The following is a 17,523-nucleotide window of genomic DNA, read 5'->3' as shown; positions in this document are numbered from 1 at the left end:
CATTTTAAAGCGTAGATCAATTTTACAAGCTTGTTTTATCTGTTTAATTGTGATTGGTGTACTGTTTCTTATTTTTTCCCATGTTTGCTTGTATGTGCTCGTGTGACGCGCGTAGACGTTCAGCAGTTCGAGGGATTTCAAGATCAAGCTAAAGCGTGCCCACATAAGTAGAGACTAAATGTGATACAAATATCAGTCCCAGGAGGCTGATAACACATTTATTCGACAGATAATTCAGTTACCGTACAAGTCCCGAGGGAGTGGGCGTGGAAGCCACGCAGCGATAAGAAGTAAATAAACAACAGCGGCTAACCAAGCAACTGCCAAAAGATAGCACTCGGGACTACATGGCAGCAGCAGCATCTTGGAAAGGCCAACACCACAGGCAGCGTTGGGTGTGGACACAACCTCTACTCAAGGTCCTCGGCGATGAAGTCTGGGTCTTCCTCTGTAGCAACGAAGCAAGGGTGAGTACGAACGTACTCAACAAGTCCAACCCCATCCATGAAGGGGGGATACAAGCAAGTATATGCACAGGATATATCAAGGATAGGCTAGGGATTCATTTGCGGTAAAGCTAGATTTTCCAACACATGCATGGGCTCGTTTTCAAATGAGTTTTCGTAAAGCTTTTCTTTAGTAACCGAAACATTGAATGGGGTTGATCCTATACAAAGGATCCAAGTTTTATTGCTATCGGACTTCCCGTCCGCCATAGCTCACGGCACAACTGCCGGACACTTCTAAAATCCAACACACACACACCCACACACACGTGACCATCCATGCCCAAGTGCTAGTTATGTGACCAAGCCAAAACTCGTCCAATGCCGTGGACACGGCTACCCGGATAGGTTTTAACTCTGCAGAGGTTGTACACTTTTCCCACAAGTAGGGTACCGCAGCACGATCACCTTAGTGCCGGTGCGGATCCTAACAAAGCCATTACCCACCTTAGCTAAGACTGGCTGGTCCTCATGGAAGCACCCAAGGGGTTCACGGCTCATCCACGAGACTGTAACCGGGACCTAAGTCACCAAGATCTTACTCCTTTTCCATGGGCTCCCGTTGCTCACCAGCAACCCTGAAGACTAACAGTTCAGCTAGTGGGATTTATGCTAAGCCGTTGCCCATACAACGGTCGAGTGGTTGCACGATGGTTGAATTAGGCAAGATGACACATCAACTTGGTCCTTAACCATGACAAGATGGATATCTCCCGACATTGCTCAACCACTAAGGTACGAGCACAACATCCTGGCATTTCACACAAGAAACACCCATCCATCTCATCTACACATCCCTTTTCCCTTGAACCCGGAAAACCACTTTCCCATTTAAACACACACACACATTTATTTCTCCATAAAAACCATTGTAATAACGATTGAAGTTGAGTAACAAGCTCCTAAGCGCTCTAGCAGTGGTTATCATCTAAACAGAGCAAGTCATATTTAGAGATAAACATGGGACAACAAAGAATGTTCATAACAATCAAGGGGTGGCTATCCAACCATGTCTTGCAATAAAACAATATGCATTTTATAAAACAGGCCAATAGGTTGTGTTTGAAAAACTAGGTATTAAGTATGCATCAAAGGGTGAGATTGGACTTGCCGTCTTCAAAGCCTTTCGAGAGTTTCGGCTCATGCTGTTGGTCCTCGGGCTCGGGCTCGCGGTCAAACTCCTCCTCGGGTAATCCGCGATCTATGGCACACACAAACGAGCACACAAATAAATAGAAGAAAATCGGTTTTTAACCGTTGAGCTCCGAACAGAAAACGCGAACGGAAAATAGGTAGAAGAAATATTTTTGGGAAATTTGGATATGGATCGGCGAAAGTGTTCTGGAGGATGACGTGGTAAAATTTGGGATTAATTGGAGAAAGTTTGGCGCATGAAATGACAAGTTAAACATGGGTTAGGGGCTTAAAAAGGAGGTTTAGGACTGATTTGCGAGTAACCAGGGACCTATTTGTAAATATTTCTGAAGGTGGAGGGGTCGATCTGCGAAACAACCTTTGAGAGAGGTGGAAGGACTAATTTGTAATTTGGTGAAAGTTGGGGGTTAGATCGGAAATCTGGGGTTTCTTCTTCCTTCCTCCGTGTACCGAGACAGAGGAGATGGGAGGGAGGGGCGGCCGGCCCGGGGGCGGCGGCCTAAGCTCGCCGGCGGTGAGGGGAGGCGGTTGGAAAGGCTAGAGGAGGCCGTGGGGGCTCTGTTTTGCCCATTACCTTGGAGTTTCGGAGAGGAGAAGGGGACGGCCGGTTGTGGATCTTGGCGGTGGTGGTGGTTATGTGGCGGCGGCACCGGCTCGGCACGGGGGCACACGGGTGGCGGCGGCGGTGGTTGGGCGTGGAGGAGGTTGCCGAGACGTCGCCCTTTTATAGGCCGGCGGTGGCGTGTTAGCCGGCGGCAAGGGGTGGGGGTCCGACCGGCGGGCGGCGTACGGCGGAGTGGTAGGAGGCCGGGCAGGCCGGGCCAGCGGCGTGGGTTCGGGGGGTGGCGTCGCGGCGGTGGCACGGCAGTGGGGCGGGGCCGGGTCTAGCGGCGCCCAGGGGAGGTAGGGGGCTGGCGGCGGCGCACTGGGCGGAGGGGCCGGCGGGGCCGGACCGGGCGAGGGGCCGGCGCTGGGGCGAAGGCACATGGCCCGGGGTGCGGGTCCGAGGCGGCCGGTGGTATGGCGCCAGGGGGAGGTGGGCGCCGGGGAGTAATGGCGCCGGGGAGGGGCCGGCCCAAGGAGTGGCGCCAGGAACCGGGAGGAAGAAAGGAAGAGGAGAGAGATGGAGGAAGGAGGAAGAAGAAAGAAGAAGAAGAAGAAGAAGAAAGGAAGAAGGAAAAAGGATTAAGAAAAACGGAGGGAAAAGAGAAGGAAAAGAGGGAGACCGGCGGCGTTTGCGGCACGCGGTCGGAGCACGCGAGCGGCGTCTGACGACGGCACGCGGCGAAAATTACGGGCACGGACAAAATGATGGATGTCGGCTTGGGTGCTGGGACGGCGAAATCGCCTTGAAGATTTTCGAATTCCGGGAGCTCAGCGGTAAAAGAGATTTTGAAAAAAAAATTTAACGGGTGATTTCAGTTGGTGATTTTGCGGATGTTACACAAGCCTTCGAGGAGTACGAACAGCAGGAGCAAGGCCAAGAAGGCAAGTCGTGTCCTTGATCACTACTTTTTAGTCGTATACACCTTTACTTTCCCGTACTCAACATTTATGCTATGCACATGTTAAGATTAAATTGATGGGTCCCAATTAAGGTTCGCCTAGATTGAAACTACCTTTGCCTTGACCAACCGGGTTTACCTTTTATGTTGGGTAGATCATGCTTAGTGCTTACTTTGTGTATGGTGGTTTAACTGAACTCAATGTTTAATCTTGCTTTACTTCTGTTATACCTTTCATTAATACAAAATCACTATTGTTTAATCGGAACATGGAGAACCACCCAGGAAAACAGTGCTACCACAAGACTAAATGGCTTTGATCTTTGCTGAATAATTAGAAACCTTAGTCTAGGGTGATCTTACTCATGATGAGGCAAGAGGGGGGACTGAGTCGTTGCATCATTGGCCTGTGATAGGTTGTGCATACCAGACACGGAAACCTTAGCGGGTTACCACTGACTAATGAATCTTTGTAAAGGCCTCGTAGTGTCCCTATGCAATCACATCCCGGAAGTGTGGTATGGTGCCTTGCAAACGCCGCATGGTTGGGTCCAAAGTTCTTTTGAACTTTTACGCGACTTGTGGGTAAAGATGTGACACCTCTGCAGAGTGTAAAACTGATCGATCAGCCGTGCTCACGGTTAAGAGCGGCCTGGACCCTCACATGATAATATTATCGAGAGATGGATTTAAATTGTTGTCATTTTATGCATATGTTGTTTACTTTATTTATGCTCATGTTTAATTTCAGGTGGTATAAACTTATACTTAATTAATTGCTAATAAAACTTAACCAACTTAATTAAAAGCTGATGCTAATTAAGCCTTAGCCATACCTTGATTTGCCTTACACTACACTATTTCCCACGACTTGTTGAGTACCAACCATAAGTGTACTCACTGTTGCAAAATCGCTGTTCAGATCAAGCTAATTTGGAGGAGTATCTGCACGACTTTGAGGAGTTCTAGGCGTACAGTTCTTCAGTCAGCTGCCTGTGGTGTCGTCGTTGTCTTTGAAGTTCCGCTGCGTAATAATTTAGGCTTGTGTTTTATTGAGACTTTCGGTCATGTAATAATGGTTAATACTCTATTTATTTCGTTATGGCACTGTCTTTGATATTCGCTTATGTCGTACATGTGTGTAACTTGATCCTGGCGCACATGTATTTAATGCACTTGATTTTATCCTTAAAATCGGGTGTGACACACGGCGAGCCTTCTCGTGGTGAGCATCTCCCGCTCCGCCTGCTCTTCTCAATTTCTTCTTTACCACCGCCATTGCCGAGCTCCATGCCCACTCAAACTCGCTCGCTCCCCCCGCCTACCTCCCTGTGAGATGCGGGTCCGATACACAGTGGCAGCCACCTCAGCGAAAACCACTGCCACGCCATATTGAAACTACGGTACACCCAGCTATTTTAAAAAGTATTTCTCCAACTTATCTCTAATGAGCAACAAGGCAGTCATCTGACCAGGGAATAATTGATTCTTGACAGGCGATCTTCTCAAAGAATGCAACTGTGAGGCTTGTTGTTGCATACTGGATACATTTCATCCCAAGTACGGGTTGAGCCGCTGGAGGCGTCAGTGTAGGCAGCTCAGCTCAGCGCTGTATTCTTTTTTTTCCACTCCTTCCTTACACCTGTATCAAACGAGCAGCATCAATATATTCGACACAATATCTAACAGTATGTGATTATTGGCCATTTGTACCAACACATAGCTGTCTAGAATTTATTCTACGTTAATGAGAAATCGATTCTTGGTTCCATGATCTCTACTGTAAAAGTGAAAGAATACGTTGTTCCTTGCATTATATGTCCTGTCAGTGTGCGGAAATCGATTCTGGGTTGCATTATCTCTCCTGTAAATATAAAGGACTACACTGTCGATGAACACACAAATTGACAGTATCATGAAATCAGTTGAACAAGCACTTCTGTCGATGAACGCACACATTATTACACTCATGAAGACATGATCATTACAAGACATTCAAACAGTAGCATTTGTCAGACCAAAGCAGTAAGAAGCATGCGCACCCATGCTTCTGTCACTTTGAAATCGACAACACTCTGTCGCAGCTCGCAGCCGAAACAGAGTGCGTTGCTTTAAAATTCGTGCAGATCTCATGGGAAGGACCACCGGACCAAATCTCAACAATTATTGTTTTACAAAATTTACACCTAACACTGCTTGGACTTTATTCTCGAGCTCCATACTGCGTGTAAACTAAAAAAACAGATAAAAAATCACCCCCAAAGCCTTTCTCTGAGTGCTCTGTGAACAGAGATGTTGTTTGTCTATCTGAACTTATTATTCATTGTGATAACTAATAAGACTCATGTATATATATTGCCGCCTGCCATCTTGTACATGCACATCCTCGGTTTGGCATGCACTAGCTGCAAACAAAAAGCATGACTAGCATTCTGGTAGCACATGACATGGAATGCATCCACGTTCATCTGTTATCACTTTAACATTAAAAATTTTGATGCAATCCCAAAGCCCTGCTGAAGTGTGCATCATCAAAAGCCATTCTCCCCACTATTTTCGGTCAGATTCTGCAACCCTTCACTGTCAAAAACACCATAGAGTAAAAGCGAAGTAGCAGTATAATGTCTTTCCCTTTCCACCATGAAGTCATTGTTTTCCTCCTAGCTTGAGAAACTTCAACATTACTCCCATACACGATCAAGGAACTAATAGGTCATGGCGACAATGAAATATAATAATCATAACTCACCAGTCATGTTGATTCCATTTTAAGGAAACTAAGGGCCGTTTGGTTCCTCTGACTTATTTTTAGCACCTGTCACATCGAATATTTAGATACTAATTAGGAGTATTAAATGTAGACTATTTACAAAACCCATTATACAGCTGAAGGCTAAACGACGAGACGAATCTATTAAGCCTAATTAGTCCATGATTTGACAACGTGCTCATATTTAGTCCTCCTAATTAGTTTCCGAATATTCAATATGACACGGATTAAACTTTAGCTCTAGGAACCAAACGTCCCCTAAGTCCATTCATGCTGCCAGTTTCTAAAACCATTTGCCCTGTCATGATTGTACTATAAACTGTAATGAATAAGTTCATCTCTATTAGAGTCGGTTGTCGTAGGGCGCTCAACTTAAATAGTTGATGATGTGAAAATACACACATCTGAAGTTCCAAATTAAAGGTGAATGATTTGGAATAGAACAGATATCTACTGCTAATCACAGTGGTGATGATCGAGACTACTAACTTCAACTGGCGTAGTTCCACTGTTTTGTGCTGATTTAAGTGAAAATGAAGCAGTCACAAGTCACGCGAAAATGCGCGCGCTCGCGCGTGCGTGTAATAACAGTCTCCTCTCTCATTTGCACCTATTTTATATAGAAAGGAGTCTTTCATATTTAAGCAAGGCAACCTCTCCTTGAATTAGCAATATGAGATTAAAGGTTGTGCGTGCTTTGAAATTTTCAGATTGGATCACATATGGGCCAAAATCCAACAGAATGATGGGCATTGCCGCATTGGCTCACGAAGGGCTACCAGCTGCTATTTATGTTCCGCACGCCAGCAGTGCTGCTCAATCCGCACCAGCTACACCTCTCGCCCATCCAATCCATTCCATCCCAGCGAGAGACTGCAAAAACTCCAAAGAAGCTGAGCAATGTCACAGGCCAAGGAGGAGAGAAGCGCCACAAACAGCTCGCCCGAAAGCCATGGTACTGATCTCATATCCAAACTTCCAATGAGAGAGACTCCGTCAGAGCCACAAATTCTGTACAAGAACTTCTGGTTTCGACGGATTTTTCTTGAGAGGATTATGCTCCTGGAGGCGACCTTCAAGGCTCGCCATGACGATATCATCCTCGCCACGAACCCCAAGTGTGGTACAACTTGGTTGAAGGCTCTCTCATTTGCTATCACCAACCGTTCTCACTATGACTCTGGTAACCACCCGCTTCTCACCCGTCACCCCCAAGAAGTCATTCCGACCATTGACGTTGAAATCCCTTTAAATGGGGACCTGAACTTCATCGAAAAACTCCCGCCTCCGAGGATCCTTGCTACTCACTTGCCGCTTTCATTGCTCCCAGAGTCCATAAGAATCCAAGGTTGCCGAATCGTGTACATCTGCCGAGATCCTAAGGATGCATTCGTGTCACGGTGGCACTTTGTAAGTGATTTTTTTGGAGAAAAAACTGATATTAATGTTGCATTCAACATGTTTTGCGAGGGCGTAGTGGACTATGGTCCTTACTGGGATCACTGTCTCGAATATTGGAGAGAGAGCGTTAAGTCTGATAGAATTCTTTTCCTAAAGTATGAAGAGATGATGTTAGAGCCGGTAAAGTTTGTCAAGGTGCTGGCATCATTCCTCGGTGCCCCATTTACCGGTGAAGAAGAAGATGCCGGGGTTCCTGAAGAGCTTGTGAGATTGTGCAGCTTCAAGACGCTTAGTGGAGTGAACAGTAGTCAAACAGAAGTTGTTCAAAGGGGAAGCGTAGTGGTTAAAAAATCAGCATACTTTAGAAGAGGGAAGGTGGGGGATTGGGTGAATCACATTAGTGAAGAAATGGCCAGGAAATTGGACGACATCGTACAAGAGAAACTCAAAGGATCTGGCCTTGTATTTTGATGTATCCTTACACATCGTTCGTTCCTCTCTGTATCTCTCTTGCTGGATGTTTGGTCATCAGTTGTTATGTTTGCAAGAATAAACAGTCCTCTAGTTTGGAATTTGTGTACAAGCTCGTGAGGGGACGTTTGGATACTGGTGCTAAGATTTAGCAGTGTTATATCGGATGATGTTCGGATGCTAATTAAGAGGACTAAACATGAGCTCATTATAAAACTAATTGCAAAATCTTGTGCTAATTCACGAGACGAATCTATTAAGTTTAATTAATCCATCAATCGCAAATGGTTACTGTAGCACTACAAATCATGCTTAATAGATTCGTCTCACGAATTAGACTCCATCTGTACAGTTAATTTTTTAATTAATCTATGTTTAATACTCCTAATTTCTATATCTGATGACATGTGCTACACGAGGTATCCAAACGGTGCAAATTTGAATACGACAAGGTTCTATTCTGCAGAGTGCGCTGTATCTGCACTGCGGCTCCAGTGGCGCCAGCGGTGACAGTGAGGCGTGGTGTCGGTGCTGTCAGCACGGCCATGATGCCGGTCGTGGAATGGGATGGTCTATTCTGCATAGTGCGCTGTATCTGCACTGCGGGTCCAGTGGCGACAGCGGTGACAGTGAGGATTGGTGTCGGTGCTGTCAGCACGGCCATGATGCCGGTCGTGGAAAGGGATGGAGGGTGTCCGATTCATATATGAGAGGCTGCTCCCAAGGCTGCGCTCAAGATGATGAGGCTGACGATGAACAGCTCACCATACTTGGCTCTTTCAGTTTCCACTAACAGCTCACCAATCTCTCTTAATCTCTGTGTCACCGGAAACTAGCGGATATCTAGCAACTCTTACTGCAACCATATCCTGCGGTTCCATGCTCCATCTAAAAAGTATCTTATAGATGTGCCAGCTCTGTTCTTTTTATAGTTTTGGTCGATCGTCTTGTTCACATGGTTTTGGCACGATGTAGCTGCAAATTATAAGCACTAGTCCATCGACCCGTGCTCCTGCACGGGCTAATGTTTTTAGAAACTATTATATTTAAAAATTCTTTAGAAATTAAACTTCTAGCTAATAATCAAAATTGATTACCTACTACTCTCTTATTTTTTTCAATACATCAACATAATACTTATATAGATATGTACCTATCGTTATGATTAATTTTTAATTAATAATTACTCTATGCATTTTTTCATCCATATTCATACTTTTTCCATTTTGTATCGCACCTCCAATCCTCCATACATTATGTTTAGCATACAAATCAATATTTTTCATCGATTCCTCACATACATGTATAAATGGTCTAAATGGTGACACTCATCATATGTATATACTTTAACTTAGTATTTTTATATTAATAATAACATAAATAAGTAATTTAGAATTATATATTAGTTTATTTTTTATATTTCTGTACGATGCACATGAAGATAATTAGATTAAGATTTAGATGTTTAATTTAGGTTATTTTGAATAACAACTAACGTGGGTAATATAGATTAAATTTTAGAATGATATTTTAAGTTATGCTTTATAATGATATGTATTAGTAAATTGGATGAAGATTATGGGATTACTTTAGATTATTTTTTATAATAGCTGAGCTCGGTAATTTAGATACAGGTTTAGAGCTCATTTTTGAATATTTTCACAATGATAGTGGTGAAAATATAATAGATCAATGGCTATGATACATAATAGCTGAGCTCGGTAATTTAGATACAGGTTTAGAGCTCATTTTTGAATATTTTCACAATGATAGTGGTGAAAATATAATAGAGTCTCCAATGGAAAAAAAAAATAGGACTACATTGCTAAAAAATATTACCATAAGATCCCTCTCGTTTGTTAAATATTCAAACACAATAGATACATATTATTATCTTCATTCAATTGTGATAGATTTTAGTTAGTAATTACTCTATAATATTTTTATCCACATTTATAATCTTTAACTTTTCACTTTGCATGGCAGGTATGCGCTTGAATTTGTTTAATGAACCCTAATTTTGTGATACAATTTTAACATAGAAATATATATTCTCATCACTTCCTCTATATCTTTATAAATGGTGACACATCATGTGTATAGACCTTAATTATTATATCATATACCAATAGTGCAAGATATAGACGATTTAGAATCATATATTGTTGTATATTTTTAATTAAGGTTGTTTGATTCAAACGTAGGGTTACCATGTTATTTTTAATAATGGCATGTGTGGGTAATATAGATGCAAATTTAACGGGTTACTTTAAGTTTTTAAGTAATAGCGGTGGGCAATTTGGTTGCAAATTAGGGGGTTATTTTAAATATTATTTATAATGGCATAAATGGGTAATTTTGATGAAGATTAAGGGGTTATTTTAGTTTATTTTATATAATGGCAGATGTGGGTAATTTATATATAGATTTAGGAGGTTACTTTAGGCTATTTTCATAATGGCATAGGTGGGTAATTTTTTAGAAAACATAATAGATCTAATGGCTATGATGATTTGAATCTATCGATCGATGGTCGGATATTTTGCTTTTTTTGAGAATTTCTAAGGTTTCTCTGAGTGTCCACCTAGGAATCCTAGATGGCTTCACCTGGAGGTTTCAAAAGAAGCCTCCAATTAGTAATAGTAAGATGGTTAGCATGCTGCTGCTTCATATGTCCCACATCGCCAGGAACTTGTGATCTCTGAAATTTGGTAACTTCCCTTTACATTATTTTTCCCAAAGAGCCACTAGCTTGTACGTCCTCAGAAGAAATTTTCAGCGCCGTACGTGTTGGTTCTAGGCAAAATGATCGAGATTACAATAATTCCTGTTGCTTGTCTGTATCCGGCATTCTGGCTTCGCCTTAATTGATTCCAACCATGAGCTAAAAAGAAGTGTTATACGAAATGGTTTTGATGTTTCATGTTTCGTACTAACATCATACAGTTTTCACCCCCCCAACCATGTGATCCCATCCGGTTTATTTTTTCGTCTTTAAACGTGTGGTTTTGTCATGCTTTTGGTTGTGCATTTTTCATGAGGAGAAACTCATGCACCTGTTGTTTTTCAACCGTACAATGCTGGTCTAACAACCTTTACACGTCAGAAATGGCAATCTATCCAGTGTGGGCAAACTAATCCATCACTAATTCTGCACTGCTGTTGCAGCACAGAATTCATATATTCGGAGCTATCAAAATGGAGCTGTATTGATGACAGAGTAGTCCATGCAATCTCTATAGAGAGTGACAATAGAAAGTGCTGAACAGGAAATGTATAGGATTCTAAACCATAGCATACGCATATGAAGATGTGATTGCAAGCATTAGCTAGCGGTGGCGGCGACCACAAACATTTTCTGGGACTGATGAACATGGACTTGAGTGTCAAGTGCGCTGGGAACCATGATGGAATGATCTTGACTAGTCCAGCAAGGACGAAGTGCCGAGTGACCACTGAAGTATAGGATATTATGAGATTGGCGTCCTTGGCCACAATTTCGGCAAGGTCCTTCGTTCCCTCCCTTGTGTATTCCGTCAGACTGCGATGATCAACCTTCTCTGTTTGACGGCTCTACTCTCTATATTGACCAAACTATTCTTGGCCATTTCAGTTCTCTCCAATATCTCAACATCTCTGTTTTTCTCTGTTACTACTAGAAATCTACTGTTGGCCATAAACTCATATTGCTTTACGCAACTAGACATAACGCTGATTTGACGTTTTCCTACTGTTCCATACTCCCTGTAGAACTAAAGACCCACACAATGCTCTGTTATCTGTACTATAAATGTTTCATTTTGGTAACTGACAAGAATCATATGTGTGTGTGTATATTGCGTGCCTTCCTGTACAACATGGGTTTGGCATGCCCATGCTGCAAACCAAAACAGGACTAGCATGCTATTCTAATTCTTGTACCGCATGACCTGAAATGCATATGGGTTCATCTATTTCTCTCAAAAATGACAATTTTGATCAAGTTTTAAAGATTCACTAGCGTGTGCATCCTTGAAAACAAGCTGATGCTGTTTTTGGCAAAATATTCTGCAATTGTTCAATGTCAAGCATTTGTACCATGAATTCAGTGTGTTCCTCACAGCTAGCAGAAATTTCGATGTTACTTCGCACACATAAGTGAGGAACTAGTATATTATGTGACCTCCAATTATATTATAATGCAGCAATGCATAGCATTCTAACTGTCCTTCCATGTCAAGTTGATTGCTCAAGGAAAAAATTGAAGTATATTCTTGCTGCCATTTCTGGGAGCAACCAATTATGTCATCTCTCTTAGCGCAGAGTTGTGGTGGCCTCTGGCCGCCACCCAGTCTGCTGGATCTGATCGCCTTGTCAAGCTTGAGCTGTCGTGTGCTCGAGCAGCCAAGGACCTCAAGCCGCTTCCGTGTACCCTCGGCATCGAGACTCCTCAAAGCCGGAACAGCCTGATACAATGGCTGAATTAATATGGGAGTGACCAAAGTATACGGAACGTTAAACAAAAGTTCATGTTCGCCGGAAAATAATCTCTCATCTGCCAATATATCTCGCTCTTACCGTCATTGCGCACAAGTCACCACTGGATTGTCCTCTTGAGGAGCCCAAGCTGTTGATGGTGATCAAATGATCTGGACCCCTCAGTTTGCTCCACCATCTTATGTGTCTCTGTGCACTAGTGTAACAGTATCAAATTTATTTCTGTTTTAATTTTGTTTGCAAAGTTTCCGCAACATTTCAGGATGGATACATAACTTCCTATGCTCATTTATAAGTGATAACTTCCTACAAGCAGAATTTCTGGAACATTTCTGAAACCAGCAATGCATCATGCCGCTGATGCTGCAAAATAATGCAATCCGCACTGCACAATTGCAGCACGGTTCTGATTTCCGAAGCTATATGCGGACATGGAATGGGGAGGGGCAACCGAACGAAGCGGCGATGGAATGGCCGAATGGCCGAGCGAGTCTGGCTTGGGCGTCGATGATGGGAATAAATTATTGATTTATTAATTGGGCTGGAAGGTATTATGCGGGTTTTTGTTGGATGGTTTCAAGCAGTCTTTTTAGGACGCAGGAGTACCAACCAAAGATTATATTAGTAGCATTCGTGTATTTCATAACGATTGGGTACTCAACCCGGAACTTAACTCGTATCTCGATTCGTGTATTTTAAAGGTTAATCAAGCTGGATCTTGTTCACGTCATTGCAGGTACAGTGACGATAGCATCTAGTTGCCACCTTCCGCCATTGTGCTGTCCACGAATGCCGCCAGCTTGCAGCAACCATAGCCATGCATCGCCGGAGTCTGCACCGCGCTGTCCATCAGCAACATCCTACAAAGCGCCATCCATGTGACCGCGGTGCCACGGTGGTGGATGGGCGCAAGCGGCGACGGCGGCAGACAGGGCGCCGCTGGTCCGGCCCCTCCCACCGGTGCCGGGAGGAACTCGAGACACGGCTCAACCCGATAAAGTGCACTGCAGCTGCACCGCGGCTCAGGTTGCGACGGCCGCGGCAGTAGGGGGGTGTCGGTGGTATTAGCCCCAACCATGGCGCCCACCACAGTATCGGAGGGCACCGGATTCATTGGAGGCCCCTCCCAAGGCTGTGCTAAAGATGATGACGCCGACGATGAACAGCTCACCAAATTTGGGCTTTTCAGTTTCCGCTAACAGCTCACCAATCTCTCTTAATCTCTGTGTCATTGGAAACTAGCAGATATCTTGCAACTCTTGCTTCAACCACATCCTCCAGTTCCATACTCCACCTAATAAAATCTCATAGATGTGCCAGCTCTGTTTTCTGAAGTTAATTGTTCTTTTTATATACTGCCAGTCATCTTGTCCATGAACATCATGGTTTGCGCATGGAGTAGCTGCAATCTAACTATAAGCATGATTAGCATGATGCAACTTCATATGTACCACATCGCCAGGAACGCACTCTCAGGAAGCCATGCATCTATTGTGATCTGTGAAATTTAATAACTTTTCCGTAAATTGTTTTTCCCCAAAGAGCCACTGACTAGCAATTTTCAGTACCGTGTTGGACTGGGGCAAAATGAGCTAGACTACATTAATTGAAGTTGTTTCTCAGTATCCGTCTTCGCCCTATTTGGTCCCAAGTATGAGCTAACAAAAATGATATATGAAACGGTTTTGATAATTCCATACAAACTGCCATAGAGTTTTCACCCCCAGCCCAAGCAAACCCATTCATTTTTATTTATTTCGTGGTTGAACATGTGATCTAGTCATGCTTGTGGACGTTTTGCACAGGCAGCACACAACTGAATTTTGCTTCCCACACACAAGGGAGGACCTATTGGATTATGCAAGACCTAGCACATCAAATTACAATGCAGCGATGCGTAGCGTTCGTGTATTTCATAACGATTGGGTACTCAACCCGGAACTTAACTCATATCTCGATTCGTGTATTTTAAAGGTTAATCAAGCTGGATCTTGTTCACGTCATTGCAGGTACAGTGATGATAGCATCTAGTCGCCACCTTCCGCCATTGTGCTGTCCACGAACGCCGCCAGGTTGCAGGAACCATAGCCATGCATCGCCGGAGTCTGCACCGCGCTGTACATCAGCAACATCCTACAAGGCGCCATCCATGTGACCGCGGTGCCACGGTGGTGGACGGGCGCTAGCGGCGACGGTGGCAGACAGGGCGCCGCTGGTCCGGCCCCTCCCACCGGTGCCGGGAGGAACTCGAGACACGGCTCAACCCGATAAAGTGCACTGCAGCTGCACCGCGGCTCAGGTTGCGACGGCCGCGGCAGTAGGGGGGTGTCGGTGGTATTAGCCCCAACCATGGCGCCCACCACAGTATCGGAGGGCACCGGATTCTTTGGAGGCCCCTCCCAAGGCTGTGCTAAAGATGATGACGCCGACGATGAACAGCTCACCATATTTGGGTTTTTCAGTTTCCGCTAACAGCTCACCAATCTCTCTTAATCTCTGTGTCATTGGAAACTAGCAGATATCTTGCAACTCTTGCTTCAACCATATCCTCCAGTTCCATACTCCAGCTAATAAAATCTCATAGATGTGCCAGCTCTGTTTTCTGAAGTTAATTGTTCTTTTTATATACTGCCAGTCATATTGTCCATGAACATCATGGTTTGCGCATGGAGTAGCTGCAAACTAACTATAAGCATGATTAGCATGAAGCAACTTCATGTACCACATCGCCAGGAACGCACTCTCAGGAAGCCATGCATCTATTGTGATCTGTGAAATTTAATAAGTTTTTCCGTAAATTGTTTTTTCCCCAAAGAGCCACTGACTAGCAATTTTCAGTACCGTGTTGGACTGGGGAAAAATGATCTAGACTACATTAATTCAAGTTGTTTCTCAGTATCCGTCTTCGCCCTATTTGGTCCCAAGTATGAGTTAACAAAAATGATATATGAAACGGTTTTGATAATTCCCTACAAATTGCCATAGAGTTTTCACCCCCAGCCCATGCAAACCCATTCATTTTTATTTATTTCGTGGTTGAACATGTGATCTAGTCATGCTTTTGGACGTTTTGCACAGGCAGCACACAACTGAATTTTGCTTCCCACACACAAGGGAGGACCTATTGGATTATGCAAGACCTAGCACATCAAATTACAATGCAGCGATGCGTAGCATTCTAACTGTCTTTTGCAGTCAAACCGGCCGCATAAGAAAAAAAATTGAAGTCTATTCAGACTGCAATTTCTAATATCAATGAATTATCTCATCTCTCTTAGAGTAGAGTTGCAGTGGCATGGTGAACTCAAGATGATTACGTGAACACAACGTGCCAACTTTCTAAGATATTAGATCAATGGCCTTCACATTTCAGCTTCCACCAACAGCGCCGGTCCTTTGCTACAGTACTTCTGTCAACATCTTTTTGTCATGATGAATCGAGAAAAAATAATCCTATATTGTTAAACTATATGAATCTTTAGAAATTAATGATTGAATTTTGCAATATTTAACTTGGGAAAAAGCTAGAAAGATAACTATATATAATGTGAAATGGAAGTAGTAGCTACGAACACCTGCCGAAACCGCAGGCCTATAAATGTTGACACTCATATTTTCTTGTTCAGCTATAAAGATAAAATCATAGACTTGAGATATCAAGCTATCAATAATGTATATATATGGCTGGACATGATATAAATCCTAGTCCTAAGATACCCAAACATACTAGTTTTGGATACATATAGATAGGATATAACAGCCACAAAGTCTGACACGATACATTTGATGACATGCAATCTATAAAGGGGCTGCAAGCACCCTTGCTCCTCCCACAGAAAAAGAACTGGTTGTGATACTACTTCCTTCCTCATGGCACTCGTCAAGCATACTAATCCCATGACTCTATGCATGGTGGCTACTTCGTTGGCGCTTCTTGCCATCATGTCTTCAAACACCCGATCTTGCGAAGCTTGGAACGGTAAGCACCCCTACTTATTTTATTACCTAAACTGCTATACTGAACGGTAACCTAAACAATTGATGATTTTAGTGTAGGCTTCAGCGGCCGGGTTGGGTTACTGTCACTGAACGGGGACTTGCCGCAAGAATCACCACCACCACCAGCATCAAGGGCACCACCACGGGCAGAACCGTGCTTTTTGCCCACTAATCCAGACTATTGTACGGACCCGATCTGCGTGCATGTATGCGAGGTACATGGAATTAGCAACAGCCCCGCCTACTGCAGGCAAGAAGCAGGCTATGACATGTGCTGCTGCCCAAATCCTAATTGACGCCGTTGTAATGTTCCCATCGATCTGTGTGATGAAAATTCAATAAATTTTCTTTATCTATAACCAGGTGCATGCCTGTCCAGTTATTTCACTTCCTACTCTATACAAATGAAGCAACACAACATTCTTCAGCTCTAACGCACTATTAATTGTAACCCACTCGAGTTTGGGTGCACACTGAGTGTAGCTTAAATTAATTGGTTAGGTTCCTGATGGTGGAACCTGTCCACCTACTCGTATTCTCATGGATCTAAACAGTACTAATCCTAAGCTGTTGTATATTGGGTAGCTTAATTGGTTAGGTTTCTGATGGTGGAACCTGTCATACTTACTTTTCGAAAAGTTAATAGCACTAATTCTAAGCCATTGTATATTGGGTACTGTTGGCGCTAAAAATCGGCCGATGATCTTCAACGTTAGGAGGGTCACATCGGATGTTCGGACGCTAATTAGGAGGATTAAACATGAGCTAATTATAAAATTAACTGCAGAACCCCTATACTAATTCACGAGACGAATCTATTAAGCCTAATTAATCCATCATTAGCAAATGGTTACTGTAGCACCACATTGTCAAATCATGGACTAATTAGGCTTAATAGATTCGTCTCGCGAATTAGACTCTATCTGTGCAATTAGTTTTATAATTAGACTATATTTAATACTCCTAATTAGTATCCAAACATCCGATGTGACAGGTACTAAAGTTTAGGAGTGTGTTGCCAAACAGGGCCTAACTCCTGTTCGGGTAATCGCCCAAGTGCGGTTCGCGCGGCGTGCCAGTCAATCTGACCTGTTGATTGACAAGGAAAGAAACATATTAAATTCTAGGGGTTTCAATCGGCTAAAGTTCTGATCTGTCTCGAAAAGCATATCAGCGAATCGGCCGATTTGCTGTAGAGATGACCGGCTACAGAACAGCCGATAATCACGTAGCGATTGTA

The 17,523-nt window shown here is 43.4% G+C and overlaps 1 long non-coding RNA gene across 1 annotated transcript; it reads left to right on the top strand.

Annotated features, from left to right (window-relative positions):
* Positions 1-16,126: 16,126 nt before the first annotated feature.
* LOC101753357 lies at positions 16,127-16,643 on the top strand. Its single transcript, XR_215690.1, has 2 exons — positions 16,127-16,263; positions 16,341-16,643. It is a non-coding gene; the product is annotated as an uncharacterized LOC101753357 (long non-coding RNA).
* Positions 16,644-17,523: the final 880 nt, after the last annotated feature.

This window comes from Setaria italica, chromosome VIII (genome assembly GCF_000263155.2).
Source record: "Setaria italica strain Yugu1 chromosome VIII, Setaria_italica_v2.0, whole genome shotgun sequence".
NCBI lineage: Eukaryota > Viridiplantae > Streptophyta > Magnoliopsida > Poales > Poaceae > Setaria > Setaria italica.
The sequence above is the reverse complement of the archived record's forward strand: the minus strand, read 5'-3'. Positions and strand labels throughout refer to the sequence as shown.